Source organism: Podarcis erhardii (genome assembly GCF_964252035.2).
Source record: "Podarcis erhardii genome assembly, chromosome: 5".
Classification (NCBI taxonomy): Eukaryota; Metazoa; Chordata; class Lepidosauria; order Squamata; family Lacertidae; genus Podarcis; species Podarcis erhardii.
The window spans coordinates 18,892,058-18,907,528 of NC_138509.1; positions in this window are offsets into that span (position 1 = coordinate 18,892,058).

A 15,471-nucleotide genomic window follows, 5' to 3' on the forward strand; every position below is an offset into this window, starting at 1 on the left:
TCCTGAGGCAGATGGATGCAAACAAACAAAACACCCTTGTCAATCAGATTGGCAGGTAAAGGGACTGGGCCTTCTCTCTCTCTCTCTCTCTAATTTTTATTAAATTTTCTGTTTTACAATTTAAAGTACTCATTTTTACATCCTTAAGATATCTATGACTTCTCTTTCCATGGTTAGATAGATAGATAGATAGATTCTTTATTGTCATTACACAAGTGCAACATTGCACAAGTGCAACGAAATTGGATGCCATCCCTTAAAAACAACAAAAGCAAAACAACAACAACAACCAAACAAACCACATTCCAGCCACACCCACACCCACACCCATCAAACTCCCAGGTCACACTATCGAGTTACTGCATTTAAGAAGGCCACAGCTCTTGGATAGAAACTATTTTTCAGTCTATTTGTCCTTGACTTGATGTTTCTGTATCTCCTGCCAGAAGGCAGTAGTACAAACAGACTGTGTCCCGGGTGAGATGCATCCTGCAGGATATTGTTTGCTTTCCTAAGACAACGGGAACCGTACAGTTCTTCCAAAGATGGGAGGGGATGACCAATAATCCTTTGGGCTGTGGTTATGACCTTCTGGAGCACCTTCCTCTTCCTAGCTGTACAGCTGGAGAACCAGGCACAAATACAGTATGTGAGAATGCTCTCTATGGAGCCTCGGTAGAAGGACACCAGCAGTCTTTCACTCAGATTGTTCTTCTTTAAAAGTCTGAGGAAATAAATTCTCTGCTGGGCCTTCTTCACCAGAGCAGTGGTATTTGCGCTCCAAGTCATGCCCTGATCGATAGTCACTCCCAAAAACCTGAATTCCGCCACCCTCTCCACCCGTTCCCCGTTGATATACAAGGGCTGAATGTCCGCCTTTTTTTTCCTGTAATCCACCACCAATTCCTTGGTCTTAGCCGTATTAAGAGCCAGATTGTTCTTTCCACACCAAGCACAAAGCCGCTCCACCTCGTCCCGATAGGCGGACTCATCCCCTCCTGAAATGAGCCCCACCACCGTAGTGTCATCAGCAAACTTGATGATTTTGTTGCTGGAATAAATGGCTGTACAATCATACGTATAGAGAGTATAGAGCAGGGGACTCAACACACAACCCTGTGGTGAGCCGGTGTTAAGGCTAAGGGCTGTGGACATATGTGACCCTACTCTAACCCTCTGAGAACGTTCTGACAAAAAGTCCAAAACCCAGAGACAGGTGGAGTTGGAGAGTCCAATCGCCTCTAGCTTGGACACCAGTCTATGGGGGAGAATAGTGTTAAAAGCAGAGCTAAAATCCACAAACAGCAGCCTCACATAACTCCCCGGCTGCTCCAGATGGAACAGAGCAGCATGGAGAGTGGTAGTGATAGCGTCTTCCGTGGATCTATTTGCCCTGTATGCAAACTGGTAGTTGTCAAAAGTTGATGGAAGACAGGAAATAATGTGACGGCGCACCAGTTTCTCAAAACACTTCATGATGATTGGAGTCAGTGCAACTGGTCTGTAGTCGTTCAGACTACTGATTGTGGATTTTTTAGGCAGAGGAACAATAAGTTCATTTTACATATCATAAATCCCTGCCTATTTTACAAAACTATATCATTCAGTATTCCATTATTATGTCCATCAAAACTTATTTACGCTGTTGAATTTAACTTAATGTTGCCAGCATTTTCAGCTGTACACAGTTATTTCCCATATATTCAATAAATGTTTTCCAGTCTTCTCTAGACATATGTTCTTCTTGTTCTCTTATTCTATATGTTAACTCTGCAAGCTGCACATATTCTGTCAACTTAAGTTGCCATTCTTCTTGGGACCTCACTCGTTTTCCATTCTGGGGCTAACAAAACATGGGCCACAGTAGTAGCATACATAAATAACCTTTTTTGACACCTAGGGATTTCAGTCTGAATTATCACCAACAGAAAGGAGTCTGTTTTTTTGTTTGTTTTTCTGGGCCTTTTCAGTGGTAGCTACACATTCATGGAATTCCCTTCTTGAAGGACACAACTGCCGTGAAGCTTTTAAGTACATACTAAAGACTTAAAATTATTCCTTCTTTTTTTTCGATTAACATTTGGCTGCCTGCCTGTTCATGATGTTATCTGTTGCTGCTTTTATAATGTATTTTGGCCATTGTATTGATTACATATAAAGGGGGGGGGATAGTCTCTGTGTATAGTACTTGACCTAGAAGATGGGCGGAAATATATTAAATAAATATGTAAACAGAGGCTGGTGACCTAGGAGATTTTTGGGGGTACTGAATGTGAAGGATGCTGAACTTTGAGGGCAGCTGTTTACTCATATATCCACTTAGCAGCTGAAGCAAACATCCTCAGTTGTAAAGCCGATAGGACCGAGCTGCGTGGCTAGCATTGTTTCAACATTCATAGACTATTTGTGGGAGCGTATTCAACCCCAATTCATCAGTGGCCATTCACCAAATGGTGTGTGAGAGTGCGATTGTGATCTGTTCGTTGTGTGCACATTGATGGCCTCATTTTCATCATGCAAGCAAATTGTGCATCACCATTGTGAAATGGCTGCAGATGCAAATACAAGGGATTTACAAGGGAGTGTCTGGAGGCGGTTGGAGGATGGGTGGCGGCTAACAGATTGAGGTTGAATCCTGACAAGACAGAAGTACAGGAGGGGGGACAGGAGGCGGGCAGGTGTGAAGGACTCCCTGGTCCTGAATGGGGTAACTGTGCCCCTGAAGGACCGGGTGCGCAGCCTGGGAGTCATTTTGGACTCACAGCTGTCCATGGAGGCACAGGTTAATTCTGTGTCCAGGGCAGCTGTCTACCAGCTCCATCTGGTACGCAGGCTGAGACCCTATCTGCTCGCGGACTGTTTCGCCAGAGTGGTGCATGCTGTAGTTATCTCTCACTTGGATTACTGCAATGCACTCTGCGTGGGGCTACCTTTGAAGGTGACCAGGAAACTACAACTAATCCAGAATGCAGCAGCTAGACTGGTGACTGGGAGCGGCTGCCAAGACCACATAACACCAGTCTTGAAAGATCTACATTGACTCCCAGTACGTTTCTGAGCACAAATCAAAGTGTTGGTGCTGACCTTTAAAGCCCTAAATGGCCTCGGTCCAGTATACCTGAAGGAGCATCTCCATCCCCATCTTTCTGCCCAAACACTGAGGTCCAGCGCCGAGGGCCTTCTGGTGGTTCCCTCACTGCGAGAAGCCAAGATGCAGGGAACCAGGCAGAGGGGCTTCTCGGTAGTGGCACCCGCTCTGTGGAATGTCCTCCCACCAGACGTCAAAGAGAAGAACAACTACCAGACTTTTAGAAGACATCTGAAGGCAGTCCTGTTTAGGGAAGTTTTTAATGCTTAACAGACCACTGTATTTTAATACTTTGTTGGAACCCACCCAGGGTGGCTGGGGAGACCCAGCCAGATGGACGAGTTATAAATTATTATTATTATTATTATTATTATTATTATTATTATTATTATTATGTTAAACAAATAGAATTGCTCAATTCTGCTCTCACCTTGGCCTCCCTGAGAGCCCGGCATGCCCCACACCCCTAGCGCCTATGGGAAAGATGGCCCTATGCTCAGTTCAGCTGTGCCCCTAATCAAGAGCCCTGGAGATTTTCATAGTACACAAGCTCTCCCTCCACACTGTCAAGGAGTGGGCAGAGGAGGAATGGTGGAGACCGACTCCCCAGCCTGACCCTTCCAGGGAGGGGGAGGAGGAAGACAATATAGACTTACAACAGGGGTTTGAGGGAGGTCACAGCTCAAAGGCAGGTGAGGGGGGAAGTTGGGAGAGCCAGAGCAGCTGGCTGACACGTTGTCATTAGGAAGCATCCCAGACCCACCATCTCCCAGAACCCGGGGGGCCTTAAAAGTAGGAGAGCAAAGAGCTCAAAGACATAAGGCACATAGCAGCACCCATAGAGGAGGTAATGATGATGATGAATGAGGAAGTGGGAGAAACAGGGGGTGGAGATTCACTTAGGACAACACCATTATCCAAGAGGCTGGGTTCTATAGTTTCTCTCTGTAAAGTTTGAAATACAAAAAGACTGTAAGAAACTTTTCCTTGTCTTTATACTTTCCTAGGCAACCAGCCAAGAGCCGCTGACAGTATACTGACAGAGAGAGAGAGAGAGAGAGAGAGAGAGAGAGAGAGAGAGAGAGAGAGCGCTCTTTAGAACAACTAGCATTTTGCTGGTGTGTTAAATAGTAATCAAATCTCAAATCCTCTTCTTTGTATTTCTTCCATACAGAAATATCTAACAGGTGATCTCTGGGCAGAAGGTGTGGTGTTGTTCAGGGGCGCTGAGAATGACAAACAGCCAGAACATTCTCCAGGCGGAGAGGCCTTCTATGTGTGGAGAAATCACTACAGCCTGCATTCCCGCAAGGGATTAATCCCAACCAGGGGGTGCATTTTAGCTGTAAAGTGCCAATGTTCTCAGCTCCTGTAAGCAAGCTGCAAAGATTATATATGAAGACAGATTCAGTATAAACCACACCAGACAGTCCACATGCGTCAACTTTCGCAGTCACTATATACGTCAGCAATCCGGTGGAGCTTAGTTGTGTTCAGAGAAAGCCTCACTTTAAAACTCTTCTCATAATAGAAATTATTATTTATCCTACTCTGCTATGGCTGCCATTTTATATCTGCCGAGCTCAGTGGACACTGGAGTTCAATTTAGAAAGTAGAAGGCCAGGAAGTGGGGTTCATAACTAGATTTGGGGGAAAGAGGACAATTGGGGTAGGATTTTAACCAAAGATTCTGTGTCTTTCACACAAAGATTCCTGTACTCCACGTTCTGCAACAAAACACAAAACTCAATGCTTGTGGGGAGGGCTCTGCGTCATAAAAATAATGTTGTGCTAAATTCCTGAACAAGAAAAGCTGGCTTTATTCGATAGATACACAAACCCAGGCTGAATTTTGTTTAGTATTTCTTAATCTGCATAATTTGCTCTCCAGTTTTTACTATTTTACATAATTTATTCTGGTTTTGCCACTCTTGGGGAAGGGCAAGGAACTATACACCTAAATGAAGCCCTACCATTAAATATCTTATTTAGACCTTGCTCCAACCTCTGAGTGTTTTCCAGCAGCCACTTTCAGCCCTTCTTGTGTATCTTAGAATCATAGAATTGTAGAGCTGGAAAGGTTCTCAGGGGTCATCGCTCCCCTTGTGATGCAGCAATCTCAACTAAAGCATCCAGGACAGATGGCCACCCAACCACTGCTTTAAAACATCTAAGGAAAGAGAGTCCACAACCTTCTGAGGGAGCCTGTTCCACTGTCAAACAGCTCTTACTTTCAGAAAGTTCTTCCTGATGTTTAATCTGAATTTCGTCTCTTATAACTTGAATCTGTTGGTTTGGGTTCTAGCCTCCACAGCAGGAGAAATCAAGGTTGCTCCATCTTCCATGTGATGGTCGTTTAGATCTTTGAAGATGGCGATCATATCTCCTCTCAGTCTGCTCTTTACCAAGTTAAACACACCCAACTCTCTCTACCATTCCTCATAAGGCTTGGTTTCCTGACCCTTGATCATCTCGGTCACCCTCCTCTGCTGTGATGGCCTGGCACTCAGGCTCGGACTCAGAACCAGAGGAGACTCAGTCTGCACCGGATCCTTTGCCTCAGTCATTATCTGAACCAAGTCTGGGGCCTGATCCTGAAGAGTCCCAGTCCGCACAGGTTCCCCTGCAACAAACACCAGCTGGGCCGAGTCAGGGGCCTGAGCCTGCCCTGGCTCCAGATGCGAGGATTACCTCGTTGCCTTCAGCTGGGCCATCACTTACAGCTGCTCCACTACCAGTTTGGTCAGGTGAGGCTGAGGCAGCCCCTGGGTCTAGTAACCCACCGACGTCTCCCAAGCGGCAGAGACGAAGGTCTGAGAGAAGGAGAGACTTGAGTACTCACAGGAGGAGTGCTCGCCTTTGGGCAAAACAGGGAGGTGAGTCACCAGGGGATCAGGATTGGCCGCTACCCTGACAAAGATAAAAGGCTGTCGGACCCCGCCCCAGGTTGCGGGAGCAACATTGCTGTATGTTAGATCCTGTACCTGTCCTTGCTTGGTCTCCTGCCTTGGCTCTGTTGGACTGACTCCCACTGGAGCCTTTGGATTCTGGACTGGTCCTGGACTGCGTTTCACAGGTTACCCCTGGGTCCAGCACATCTGCACACATTCCAGCTTGTCAATATCCTTCTTAAATTGTGGCGCCTAGAACTGGACACAGTATTCCAGGTGAGGTCTGACCAAGGCAGAATAGAGTGGTCCTATTACTTCCCTTGATCTGGGCACTATACTTCTGCTGATGCAGCCTAGAATAGCATTAGCTTTTTTTTGCTGCTGCATCACACTGTTGACTCATGTTAAGCTTGTGGTCTCCTAAGACTCCTAGATCCCTTTTTTCATGTACTACTGGCAAGCCATCTTATATTTGTGCAGCTGGTTATTCCTGCCTAAATGTAAAATCTTATATTTCACAACCATGGGGGCTATAAACTTTTTTTATTACACTTTTTTAAAAAGATACCTTCCAGCTTATGGAAGTAAGAAGCAATTACAACAGTAAAGCGTGGAATATTAGGTTGTATTCTGTCAGTCCTACCCAGGGCAAACCCAATGCAGGACTAACTCAGGGCCATTAACTTCAATTAGTCTACTCTGAGTAAATCATAGTTGACTACAACTCAAGGGAGATTTGGGGGATTTTGGAAATTATTCCATCAGCTAAGGGCCAAGTTAAATATGTCATAATTTGGATTCTTCTTATGTCTTTTGTAAGCAGTTACCCCGAGAGAGGAAAAGAAACATGTTAAAGAGATAGCTGTATACAGCTGTACTGAAAATTATTTATATAATGATTTTATACAGTAACAGAAAAATGCTTTTAGTTCATTGAATAGTATTGTAGGCTTGATATATCAGAGTATGTTCATCTTTTTTTGTCATAGAATGTGGAATGGGTCTTAAGCTAATGGATTTCTATGTACATGAATTGATGTAAAGGATCCTTTCATGGATGCAAGAATGAGATGTTACTGCATTTCTTAACATACTCCAATGCCTTTGTTTAAAACACACACACACACACCTTTAATAAGTATTACATTAAGCCAATCGAAAAGCCCTTGAATAGAAGGTTCTCTTTATTTAAGCTAGAACTGCATTATTTCTGCATAGATGAAATTCCCTAGAGTTTATTCCTGGGAACTTGAACCGTTTCTTACCCTCACAACCAATTTTCACAAGTAGTTTCCAGAGAGCTAAATCTGAGGGTGGGAGCAGTCAGGGCTATCCTGTGACAGCTGATAGATATAAATTGTCCCAGTTCTGTTTACACAAGCGAGGCAATGCCGATTTCCAACTCACCAGTATCTGATTCATTCTTTTAAGTACACAAACAACACTGAGCTCACCACTGGTGAGTGTTCAGGGTTCCCCATCCACCCACTCCTCAGAATACAAACGACTCACTGTAACGTTCACTAAAACAAGCCAAGATGGAAAGAGAAAATCTTGCCATATGCCTTTTCCCCTCCCTCCTCAGATTTGTTTTCTTCCTTTCGAGGGGAAGAGGAGCAATTTTCCAACAACGATGGAGCCAGGCTTCCAGAATAAATACAGCGTTGGACACAAATACAATATTGGGTAATGTTATTTACGGGCCCTGTTTCAGAATAACCTGATATCAATCATGAGTGCGGTAAAATGATGCGAGTTACTTAATGCTCCCATTTGTCACACTTTCCTTGCGAAATAAATGACAGCTGGTTAATGCAGGATTCTGAACATTTAATAAACAAATGAGGACGCTGCCAGCGCCTGTGATGTTGATCCCCTTTTTTGCTCGAGGGGGAGAGGAGACGTAGTGCAGCCCAATTAGTGGAGTAATGAATGTAAAATCTAGCCTGAATTCATGGGCTTTCTCTGGGTAAAACTATACATTACGCAGTGCAGGGCTACCACCCAAACCATCTCAGGTTCTCTCCATATTTCTCCCTCAAAGCATAATCACACCTACCCATATTGCGGCTTCACCCCTTTGGGCCCCAACTACTGGTGAGGAATGGGTGCTAGAAATTCCCTGGTGTCATGATGTGGACCTTTGCGTTACAGAAAGAAAGGGGATGGAGAAAAGGTTTAAACCAAACTTAGGTTCCTCAGATGTCCTTGGAATACAATTCCAGTCACCTCTTTCCATTAGCAAGGCTGGCTGGAGATCATTCATTCATTCATTCATTCATTCATTCTATATACCACCTTTATCTTCCAAGGATCTCACAAGGTGGACATGGTTCTCCTCCTTGGTTCTCCTCCTCCCCATTTCATCCTCACAACCTTTTGAGATAGGTTAGGCTGAGAGACAGTGACTTGCCCAATGCCACCCAGAGAGCTTCATGGCTGAGTGGGGACTCAAACTTTGGTCTCCCAGGTCATAGTCCAACACTCTAACCATTATGCCACACTGCAAGTCCTCTGTGCTAGGGCTTGTAGTCTAACAATATCTGGGAACCCAAGGCTCAGCGGAGGGTGGGATAAGTTCAGATTGGCCTTCAACAACCTGGTGCCCTTTATATGGGAACTGAAGGGCAGTGATGGACTTTGGCACCTCAAATTTCAGTGGCACCAAAATCCTGCGTCCTTCCCCACCTCTTGCCTTCCATTTGATGCTATATTTATGGCGCACCTTGCAGCACCCCAGAAGCTCTGTGTCCACACTCCCATAGATCTGCCTTTGTGAAGGGAGTCATAGTCCCAACACATCTGGTTGGCATTATTTTCACATTATTTTCTGCGGCCTAAGAGTGGAGTCCTATACACACTTACCTACAGGGGGGGGGCAACTTGAATAAAATATTGGGAGGGCAGGTAAACCCCACCCCACATAATCACAAGATGTGGCACACATATACCATTTTAATGGCAATACCCATCAATTTGGGGGACTACCCCCTCAAATATTTTATTGGGGGGGGTGCGAAGGGACTTCAGCACCTCGGAGTTGGCTCCTAGGCTTACCTGGGAGTAAACCCCATTGACTTTACTTCTGAGTAGACATGCATAGGATTGTGATGTTTGAGCCATAAAGTTGAACCATGTGGGCATGTCCACCATTTGGGTTCTTTCTCCTTGATTAGTCAACATTTGAGGAGACAGAGGGCTCCTTCACACTTCATGCGAAGCAAACCTGTGTCTGATCCTAACTCCTTGAGAAGGATAAACTCTGTTCACTGATGATGGTATATTTATGTTAAATGTCTGCACATGTATTTCTCACAAGCACACATTATATTTAACATGGTCACATAAATCATCTTAGATGTACATTTAAAGTGTAGTGTTGGAGGCAGCCCTCAGCTGGAGGTGTACTTAAAAAAGCAACAAAACACCACCCTACAGCATCTATATATAAATATAAGAGGAACACCGAGCCCTATATATTTTTGAGGACCCTGTCATATTGCCATACTGGAGAACTTACACTGGTTAATCAAATGAAAATAATACAAGAATTATCCCAGAGTCCTAGGAGGCCAATCAGATCAACACTTTTATTTGCATAATCAATAAAACCAAAGCATGTTGCATAAAAACTGTCTGTCTCTGCTTGTCTTTTGGGTGCCTGTATTTGTTTAGTCAGTTTTTCCAATAATGCTATAGATTTGTTGATGCCATCGTTCAATAGATGGTTCAGTCTTGGTTTTTACGGTTTCTTACTGTGATGAGGTGTGCTGCCCTCGCCACTAAAAATGTTAATAGTTCTTTGCATTGTAAATTTTTATTGTTTCCTTCAAAAACAGAAGGCAGAACTAAATTCTGTGGCCAGGTCTGCAGGATTGGTGTGACTGAGCAGCCGAGCTGTACCATTTTTGCACATGCCCAGTTATTTGTTGTGTCCAGTTTGAAATGTGCATGTGCATGGAATGGTCTTATTTTAACCCTTTGGTCTCTACCTGGCCAGCAAAATGCCCAGTTCTACTACAAAATGGGTGTTTTAGTTGCCAATTCTCTGCTTCGGCAGCCACTGTAACTCTTGCTCCATGTTGCTCTTTCTTTATATAGCAGAGAACATGTGATAACAGCCAATCAGAGAAACATGCATCATGACACACAATGTTAAGACACATGGACCACCATGTTGTTTACAAAGCTATTGTAGTACCAACCTTACTGTATGCTTGTGAAACATGAACCACTTATAAACACCATCTCCAACTCCTCGAAAGATTCCATCAATGGTGTATCTGAATTTTTTTTACACATCACTTGGGAAGACAGGCCAGTGTACTGCCAGTGCACTGGAAGAAGCAAAGATCACCATTGTCAAAGCAATGACTCTTCAACATCAACTTTGTTGGACTGGCCATGTTGTTTGGATGCCTGATTATTGTCCTCCAAAGCAACTATTCTATTCCGAACTTAAAAATGGAAAGCGTAATGCTAGTGCTCAACAAAAGAGGTTTAAAAACTCTCTCAAGGCAAATCTAAAAAAATGTAGTATAAACACCAGCAATTGGGAAACACTGGCCTGCAAGTGCTCCAATTGGAGAACAGCCTTTAGCAAAGGTGTCATGGGCTTTGAAATATATATATATATATATTAAAAAATGTCCAGTAGCACCTTAGGGACCAACTAAGTTTGTTCTTGATATAAGCTTTTGTGTGCATGCACACTTCTTCAGATACACTGAAACAGAAGTCATCATACCCTTATATATAGTGGGAGGGTGGGGGTTTTCTCAAGAGGGTAGTAGGAGATGGGTGATTGACTCAATGGGTATGGTAAACCTGTTGACGACTGTTAACAACTGCAATTAGTCCTACAGGAAAAGCAAGGGGTAGTATGCAGATGATTAGCATATATAATGAGACAGGGCTTTGAAGACTCAGGGTGAAAGGGAGAAACATGCTAAGAGGAAGGAACACTTGGCAAACCCTCAACATGATCAACTCCCACCTGGAAACCAGTGTCCTCACTGTGAAAGGACGTGTGGATCCAAAATTGGCCTCCACAGTCACTTACGGACTCACTGTTAAAACTGTGTTTATGGAAGACAATCTTGCGCAGCTTCACCGAAGAAGAAGAAGAAGAAGAAGAAGAAGAAGAAGAAGAAGAAGAAGAAGAAGAAGAAGAAGAAGTTGTGCATAATATGGAGGACGCAAATGCACACAAATTGTATTTCCAAAAACCTTGTAGCAACAGAGAACTTCCATCCATGTTTATATAACATTGGATTCCTGACTCTATGAGCACATTACGGATTGTGAAGGGGTCGGTTTGCTCATCGCTAGCTCAAGGCTCTGCTCCCTGTTCACACAGAGTGACAGTGAAGCACAAGAGGCCTGGTCAAAGATTCTGGGAACTGAATGTGCTCCTTCAAGACTTTCCCTGTGCAAACGCGCAGGGATTTCCTTGACAGAGAAGGCAAAGACAAAACGTGCGAAAACTATTGTTTAAACCTGCGTGGAGAAGCCTGGGCTTGCAAAGCAAACTCATTCCCTCCCTTTGCTTTTGATAAAGACAGTGGGAGAGGTATGGATTAAGCTGTAAGTGTAAGTGAGGTAAGATTTTTATAGGTGGAGCTGCCTCCCCGCCTCTCCAGATAGCAAGAAGCCACAGATAAAGGTGGAACAACCTGGTCTCCTGAGAGGGACGGTGCCCCAACCAGGGAGGTCAGCCAGAAATCTTGCCATGTGCACATATGGGTGTATACTCTCCATTTGTACCTGCTCAATAGTTGCAGCCCTTTTCTCTCACACACTGTGTACTGGATGCTGGCATTCATGCAATGTGTGCCTAATCCTGCTGCTTACTTGCCAAGTGTACTTCTTGTCTGGCTGGCATAGCATCGCCCGTAGAGACAAGAGAAATGTTCCTGTTTCATGTGAGCATGCTTCCCTTGGCCGATAAGGCTATGTGTATTATTTTGAAGTTCATCATTCAAAAATTCTTTGGCAGGGGCCCATGGGAGCGGCCCACACATTTGGCTTACTCACACTCTCATACTGCGTAAGCCTTGTTCACTTGATATAAAATAAGCATTTCCCTCTGACGAATGTTGAAGAAAGGGATATAAGGCAGGGAGTGGCATTAAGACTCCCACCAACAATATCCCTCAGTTCACTCATTTGCTTTTAACCATATGAAAAGATTATGATACTAAGATTCAGATTAGGATAAACCTTTGAGGCTCACTCTCAGATCCGATCCATTCCACCACAGGGCATCCATCAGAGATGATTACTAGCTCCAGCATTGTTTAATTCATTTTTATTTTATTTTATTTTATTTTATTTTATTTTATTTTATTTTATTTTATTTTATTTTATTTTATATACTGCTCTTTATCACAAGATCTTGGGGCGTTTCACAGGATAAAAATACAAGGTAAAAGTACAAGTAAATAGTTAAAACAAAAACAGCAAAACATTTATGTCAATCCTTTAATAACTGGTTTAAGTAACAATAATAGAAGAAGAAGAGGAGCTTGGATTTGATATCCCACTTTATCACTACCCGAAGGAGTCTCAAAGCGGCTAACATTCTCCTTTCCCTTCCTCCCCCACAACAAACACTCTGTGAGGTGAGTGGGGCTGAGAGACTTCAGAGAAGTGTGATTAGCCCAAGGTCACCCTGCAGCTGCATGTGGAGGAGTGGGGACGCGAACCCGGTTCACCAGATTACGAGTCCACCGCTCTTAACCACTACACCATAAAAAATGGGAATCCAGGAAAGTTGCAGTACTTATGTATGTCAATGACACTATTTTATTTTCTGAAACCCAACAAGGGTTAAGAAGACTTTTGAAATCTCTTCATCAATTGGTAGAGCAAGAAAAACTAAACATTAATTAGGAAAATACAAAAGTTTTTGTTTTTGCTAATAGGTTTTTTAAAAACACAAGCGGCAAATTGATGTGTACCCCGTTGAGTAGGTGAAATCCTTTAAATATCTGGGTTTATGCTTTTCCTCAGCTGGGAATTGTAAGAAGCACTTTGTGAATACAATTAAATTGGCTACTAATGCTGTGAACTCTCTATTGAGGTTTTGCTGGAGTAAATGTGGTAGGCAGATTCCTCCAGCCCTCAAAATTTATGAAGCCAGAGTCATCCCACCAATCTGTTATGGCACACAAATATGGGGACCTACAAGCAGGCAGAAGCCAGAGACAGAGAGAGATCCTTGATTTCTGATTGAATCCAAAACCCTCTTGGGGTGTTAATGCTGTGAGACCCTCCATCGTAGGCTCAGGTTATATATGTGTGTGTGTAAATAAACCATACCTGGTGAAGACATCACAGTATCTGCTGTCCCCCATTCTGAGGAAACTGAACCCTGTGTAAGCGCCTGGAACCACTGGAATCTCACACTGCTCAGAGATTGGGGTGGCATGCAACAATATTTTGGGTGGGGAAGGGAGATGAAAGGCAGGCAAAGGGCAGGATGGATTGCACCGGATTAGCTGCACAAATTCCACCCTGCCATCCTCTCCAAGAGGCAATCAAATAAACACAGAACTGCACTTGAAAGATTTCTGAGTATTTATCAGCTGACTAGCTGCCTTGCTTCCAAAAAAACATTTGCAACGAATGTTTTCGGTTTCAGGGCACACATTTTCCCCTTGTGTCATTTTTTTTAATACAACTCTTCCCTATTTGAACAGCCTGTTAACTCGTTTTCTTGAACTTCTCTGGTTCTCGGTTTCTGTACACAAAGAGTTCAGTCCAAGCCTGAAGTGAACTAAATCTTCCATATGTTCTCTTCATTACTTCTTTTCTCAAATATCGCCTATTCCTTCAGTTCTATTATCTCTCATTTGGCTTGAAAGCCTCCTGGAGACGAAAAGTGTTGCTTCTCTGCTCAGCCCAGCTCTTGCTACAGTCAATAACCATAGTACAGTCAATAAATCTTCAGTACTCCTTAGAGAGGTAGTAATAGCTCAAAGTGCATAAAAGAGTCCCCGGATAATGAAGGACTGTCTCCCTTGCCTCCGTTTCCTTTGTCTCTGTCTCATGCTGCCCTGTTTGGGTGACATTTTTCTCCTCTCCAAAAGAACCTTCTCACAGGAGGGTATACAGTATGTCATTTGTCAACATTAGGCAACATGCTAACAGCAGCTCGCCCTGTGCAGTTAGAATATTTATGAACGTTCCATCACTTCTGTGCAGTTCCGTTTGAAACCGGAGGGACCCACAGACAAATCAAGTGTACATCACTCTCTAAATACAGTAGAGATCTCAAAGATCCTCTATGAATAGTGTAATGGAAGAGGGCAAAGAATGTTTTGCTCTTGTCTACAGCTGGCAGCATCCAGCTTGCCTGTCCTTGGAGACCCAAGCAGTTGTTTTTCTATGCCAGACCCCAGCCTAGGCACACAAGCAGCATGAAACCAAAATGGTCTAGCCACATGAGAAGAAAAGTCCCTGAGAGTCTGGAAGAAATGCACATAAGAACCCTCAACACCAATTTTATGACAGGAGGAAAAAGGTAAGAGTAGAATGGTACTTTAAAATGTGAGGAGGGGGGGAATCAGGTCCAATTGCAGCAGCTTACAAAAAGGTTCCTCACATATACTGAACTTTATGGTCTGTTGAGAAAGGTTGAAGGACAAACGGCTATGTGACAGAAGTTCACTTTTAAGATTCTTGGCCGAGGTGGGTCTTGATTGACAGGTGACATTGCCCAGTCTCTCACAAGGCAGTCAGTAGCCAGGAGGGTTAAATATGCTCTCTGTTCCTGTTTTTGAAAATGCAAATATTTTTTTTTTAAAGATGAAGGCCACTATGGTAGACATTTGGATGGCTGTCCTGTATTGACCTGGCAAATTGTATTTTGGGTGTGCCTTGGGGAAAATGTTTTGTTACTAGGTCTTCTGTGCCATGATGGTCTTGTAGAGTAGAGTTGTGGTTATCAGACCACATAAGATTATATTCCTATCTTACTGCTCCACTGCACACTGAAAGGTTTACTATGGAGACCCAGCCCATTACAAAGGTTCGGGGATGTGTTCTGAGCTATTGTGAAGTCTTATTCGAGGTGGTGGGAGTGGATTGACAGGCCATAAACTAGATGAAATGTTACATGGACCACAGACTAGGACACATATTAAGGCACATGCTCAGTTTCTGGATGGCACTGGCCAAGACTCTCAACAACCTGTGAGAAATGAGAGTGTTCCTTTGAGCACCTCCCCTACATTGCCCAAGAACAACCCCCTGCAGTCCTTCATTGCAAAGGAAGATCAACAGTCATAGGCAATCTGTCTTTCATGGACTGTGTTCACCACTGCTCTCCTGCGCACGGAGAAATCTGTGAGAAATTTCCAAGGAACCCTGGGATCCCCCAAAAGCACAGTATGAAAGCAACTGCTTCTGTCAAGAGGAGGGAAGATGGGATTTTGTGCTTCTTCTAAGCTCCTTCAGCTGTCATTCAATGAGCTAATCACCACCGGT